Source organism: Adiantum capillus-veneris, chromosome 22 (genome assembly GCF_014529385.1).
Source record: "Adiantum capillus-veneris isolate H3 chromosome 22, ASM1452938v2, whole genome shotgun sequence".
NCBI lineage: Eukaryota > Viridiplantae > Streptophyta > Polypodiopsida > Polypodiales > Pteridaceae > Adiantum > Adiantum capillus-veneris.
The window spans coordinates 66,442,012-66,447,920 of record NC_140952.1 but is presented as its reverse complement, the minus strand read 5'-3'; positions in this window follow the sequence as shown (position 1 = coordinate 66,447,920).

Sequence of the window (5,909 nt, the reverse complement as noted above, 5' to 3'; positions counted from 1 at the left end):
GCAAGTGTGTGAGAATAATGAGTAAGAAAAGAGTGGGGAAATTATGAGAGTCCATCTAAATCAGAGAGAAGAGAGAACTAATGGAAGGGATTAATGTTGCACACATGCTAAATCTTATGTTAATCACACATGGCTCTTCGTTGCATTCCCTACCAATGCTTGTAAGCACATTGTAATCACAAGCTCATCCAAGCTTATGGGGCTACGATTAGAGAAATTCATGCACGAATCCTATTCTACACACTAATCAAATCTTGCACACAACACCATAATCAAACACACAATAGGTAGTCAAGAAATTAGAGGGAGATTAGTTCTTAAAACACACAAACCAAGACACTAATACACAACTTGAATGAAAGAAAAGGGAGGAGAAATAAGACTCAACTTCATTGCATGCAGGGATTTCATTAACGTGATCACAAATAGTGAAAACGTTAATAATGATGAGTGATCACCTCTCAAAATACGTGATCACATTAAATATTCATGTGACTTTTTCTTAGCCTATAGAAATCAAGACCAGTTCGATAAGCCAGTGCGGATTTTTGCATTTCCTAGTAGGCCCGGTTTAGGGTTCACATAGCTTCCTAGTAAGCCCGTCGAAAAAAACACATACCTTGGTGGGGTGTTGGTGGGTTGCCACATCACCACTTACTGGTTTATTTGTGATCACGTTAATTGTGATTATTTGAATGTGATAATAAACATTATGATTACAACAAATTTCACGTGATCACGTTGTCGAGAAATTTGCGGTCTTGCCAGGAAAGCACCGGGCTTATGGCTGTGAGAGTTTGTGAGAGAACTCAACAAAAACTATATGAAGGAGTTAAACCATAGATGCCATGAAGACTAGGGTTTGGAAAGAAGTGCAATCAAAGAAGACTCACTCTTTCTCTCTTGCACTCACACACACAAAGAACGAACACAAAAGAGAATGTCAAAACAATACGAAGATGAAAACATCAAGGCTATGGTCATATCGTATCATGGGTAATATGAAAGGGTTAATAGATGAGTTAATGGCATTCAATCTTGGCTGACCAAATAGGCTACGAATTGTTCTTTGGAATTGTAGTTTTGTGCTTACCATAATATATATATTTTGTCTAGTGATTGGGATTAATTGTGTGTACAAATCCTCTTGGTTCATAGCAAGATAACTACGCTTACGTCAAAAGAAAAGTTATAGTCTATGAGAGGTAGTATGATGCGATCCGGTGATAGAAGTATTTCATTAAGCCTTTCTGGGCCAAAGAGAAACACTATACGTTGTTGGAAGTGTATTTTACGGCTAATCCATACGTTAATTCTAATAGATCGTACAGAGTGAAAGCGATAGAAATGATCATCATGTGGGTTATTCATTTAGGATAGTATGTGAGAAATGTAGATATGAGAGAAGTGAAGAGATGAGAAGTTTCCCTCCCAAGCCCTATTCTTTCCCGTAGGCAGTAAGGATACCGCGGGGAGAGATGTACCTGTAGCAAGGAGAACCTAAAATTTGTAGAGAGGATGAATTACTAAGAGTGAGAGAGAGATAGGTTTGGTTAAGGAGATGAGATTAGATATATATATATATATGTTGGGTTAGAGATGAAAAAGAAAACAACAAAAAATCAAGAAAACATCAATGTAGAACACATCTTACTTGACAAACCCTTTGGCACCATTATTGATGGAGAGAGAAGAAGAGGGGAGAATTCAACTTTGATTGATACGCCAAGTCCACGCCCTTCTTTGATTAGAGTTGATCTTCCAAGGATAGCATGCAAGGATGGCTAGTCTTCCTCTAGGAGAAAGTGTAGGCTTAGGCTTATGTTAATGGCTAAGTACAATTAGGCATTACTACTCACTCCCTCAAGAATTTCTCTCATCAATGGCTTGAATGCTTGAGTTCCTTTTCAAGAAAGAAGAGGTCCCCTTTTATAGGTGAAGGGAACCCCCAAGGGTTTACACAAGAAGAGAGGAGCCAGTGTGAACAGGAATTGGAAGAGTTGGAAATGAGCTGTCCCTGCATGATGTGGGTAGACTGGGGTCCAGTATTTTGATCATATCTCCTTAACCATGGCTCCAAATAAAAAAGTAAAAATATGGGCAGAAACTTCAGCTCATTAGCTACGTATTTCATTTTAAAATCATTTTCCAATTCGTATTGGAACCTTGTGTAAAAAATTCATCAAAATAGGATCCATTTCTGGCAGCAAAAGTCTTCCTGTGGTCCCCTTAGCCTAGACTTTCATTTGATTCCAAAGGACACCTCATGCCATATGAAAGCATGACATTGCTCTTTGACAAAGTTTTGTGATCATGCTTGCAATAATGCATTAAAATAAGTGTATCTTTGAAATCATGCCACCTAGTGTCCCAGTAGGATTTGATTTCCTCCTAGTAGCTATTTAAAAAGAAATATAAGAAAAATATGAAAAATACATAGAATATATATATATATATTGGAGTTTACCCTAGATATAGGATCTAAATAGGGTGTGAGATGATAATGAGATAGTAGAAATAAAGAATCAATGCTTTTTGCCCAAGTTAAAGAGGCGGAGCTATTGATGCTTTTCCCATAGTATTTTCTGATGGTAAAGTAAGAATAGGTTACCCTTGAGAAAAATAATAGGATGGGATAGAAGGCTTATTATTATACTTAAATATGCATATGTACATTATAGGAAAGATAATTATGTATCTAAAAAATTACAAGATAGATCTTGTAGCATGCGTTCCCACTATATACGTGTCACAGCACGACAACGGGAATATTAAATCCTTGATTGCATGCTTAACTGGTTCGTGTAGAGAGTACATGTGGCTCCAAGCGTCATCTCCATAGCCTCCTTCTTCTTCCTCTCTACTCTAGGTTTCTCTCAAAATGATATTTCCTCTTTCACATGACCTACAATTCACTTATATGCCTAGAATTTCAAAAACAAATGGCCGGCCACCCAAAACACATGAAGTAAATAATAGATGCAATCTCAAACTCATAAAGAGCCCGTGAACCTATACATAATAAATTGAAAAATATGCTCATGAAGAAGAGGTAAAAAGATTCTAATGGTGGACATAGCCAACACTCATTAAAATTGTTAAAGCACTTGCTTTTCACAACCAAAAAAATCATGTTTAATTTAAAGATTAAATACAAAAAACAAGAAGACTTGAAATTGGCTAACTGTGTCGCCTCTTTATGGCCCGTGATTCTGAAATTCAGAGGGAGTTTCTCGTTTGAGAGTGAATTTCATCCTTGTAAATGAAGCACGCTCATAGCCACCATCTAAATTGATGAATCTAGCTCATAGCTATGTTTACTAAAAAACTTTAGAGCTGTTGATTGTACCTTGTATTCCCTCATGGATTGGTTCATACTAACCTCCAATAATAAGTAGGTAGACATGTTGCCAAAGTTTGTATGCTACTAGCATATTCCAATCTTTGGAAGAGTCTAGGCAATATGCTTTAAATTGAAGCTTTGATTTGCATAAGTTCATTGAGGAGATGAAACAGAATGGACTCTAATTGCTCTTAGCTAACATGTTCTTGGATTGACGCAAATGCCAAAAATAGAAGAGAATCAACATTGTCAACCTTTATTAGAGGAATGGCCTTGCTTAATTATCACTATAAGAAAAAAATCCAACAACGCTAACATTTTTGCGAATTAACAATGGAGAGAGAAAACTTTTTATCTACGGTAATAAAAGCGGCAATAGATGCAGCAATGGTTTGCCAGCAATAGACACGATAATCCTTGCAAAAATATATCCATGTTTATTTCCTTTTTTGCCATTGCCCACTCCCACTCCACATCTGCCATGTTCCAGCCACAATGGTTCCTATCTAGATTTGCAACTCAGTTGGTCGTTGTGTGCAGTACACTTGATTTATTATTTTTCAAAAAAAAAATCATATGCCCCTCCAACCACTATGATGAATAACTATCATTAAGGGAATTTGGAAATCGAGCCATGCAACACTTCCTTGATGTAGCGTGCATGATCGATCTTTTGGTCCTTGAATTCTATAAAACAATTCTTATATGTCAAGTGTATAAAAATTTATATATGGTGTCAAAATGCACTGTCCCGTGCTTTACCAAAGTTGATTTTACCGCCATACTTCACCCTATAGAAATCCCATGCGTGTCTGGCACGGGTGCATCAATGTCCTCGTCCTCTGTGTCTAGAGCGGCATGCTCCAAAACAGGAGACTTCATCCTCCCTCCACTACTAAAACAAGCAAAGCCACAGGACCCCCCATTGCTCCGCCTCTCAAGGCGCTCGCTACCCTCAGATAAACGGCAGTGCGCGCTGCGAGGAGAAGTTCATTGACCACCTATGGTCTATCAACGATGTTCGGGTGAAGCAAGAGTCATATGGAGTGGTGTGGGGCCCTGTGATGGAAGGGGAGTGGGGCCCGACGATGGAATGGTAGTAGGTCAGTAAGAAGAGATAGAAGGAGGTGCTGATGGCGCGAGTCTCTGGAAATATGGAGTCCCTCTCTGGCTCCCCCATGGTGTGGTCTGCTGAGAAAGGTTGTAGGCCGCAAGTTGTTGTGGAGCGTAGTGGCCAAACAAGCCCTCCGACAAAAGGAGGTACTCCTCTCGCAAAGAGAGTGCGCATTGAAGGTCTGCATCTACCACTAGCGGGGGAACTTGGGTAGATGGGCTGGCACCTTTGTAGGTGTAAGGTAACCATGTCTACTGATAACAATAAGAAATCTACACTCATTCTTCCAAAAAATTATTTATAGATACACTTGAATCCATTGTTTGGACTTACCATATCAAGACTTGGGTCCACTGGAGACGATGTCCACCCTGGATGGGGGCCCATCTAGGACGTGAACCAACCAAAGGAAGAATAAGTGGGTTGCTCCCCAGTAGGCGATCTCTCATTCGACATCTACATTAAAGGGTGGTAAGTATTTGGACCTAGCTCTTATCTACATACCTCTATATGTCTACACCCAATCCTCTCTCTCCACACCGCTTTTTCTCTTCCTCACATAGATACATACGTGCACTCACTCACATAGATACTCTCACACACATATATACTATTATACCTAAGTAGGAGCTAGTAGTGACAATAGGCTAGTGGCATCTGTTTAGATATCATCACAATCTTAATTGTGGTAATACTAAAGGTACGTTGCGGTAATCCATACATAATTGGACCATAGACCGCAACTCCACAATTAAAAAGGGACTATACCCAAGAGAAAGCGTTCAACCATCGGGTGCTATGCTCCCTTGCTTAGTGTAAATACATTCACATACACACATATATACATATACACATGCATACATATACACATGTATACATATCTACACATAGATACAAACATATACACAAACATATATTCATGCATACACACACCTATATACGGACATATACACATTTATACAGGCTCTCAAACAGTCTATCTCCCTCACTCTCTACTCTACTCTATCTCTCTCTCCTTCTCTACTCTCTCTCTCTCTCTCTCTCTCTCTCTCTCTCTCTCCCTCTCCCTCTCCCTCTCTTGCTTACTATTCTCCCTCCCCCTCTCTCTTTCTCTACCATATCTATCTCTTTACTCTCTACTCCCCCTTTCTCTCTCTTTTTCTCCCTCTCTACTCTACTTCTCTTGAGTCTACTCTCTCTCTCTCTCTCTCTCTCTCTCTCTCTCTCTCTCTCTCTCTCTCTCTCTCTCTCTACTTTTTATTTCTCTCTCTACTTTCTATTTTTATGTGTCTCTAATTTTTATTTTATTTCTCTACTTTTTATTTTCTAACCCTACTTTTTATACCGTAAACCTACTTTTTATTTCTCTCTACTTTTTATTTTCTATCTCTACTTATTTCTCTACCTTTTTTTTTCCCGTGGACGACCATCTTCCTGCGGATGGTTGTGCTT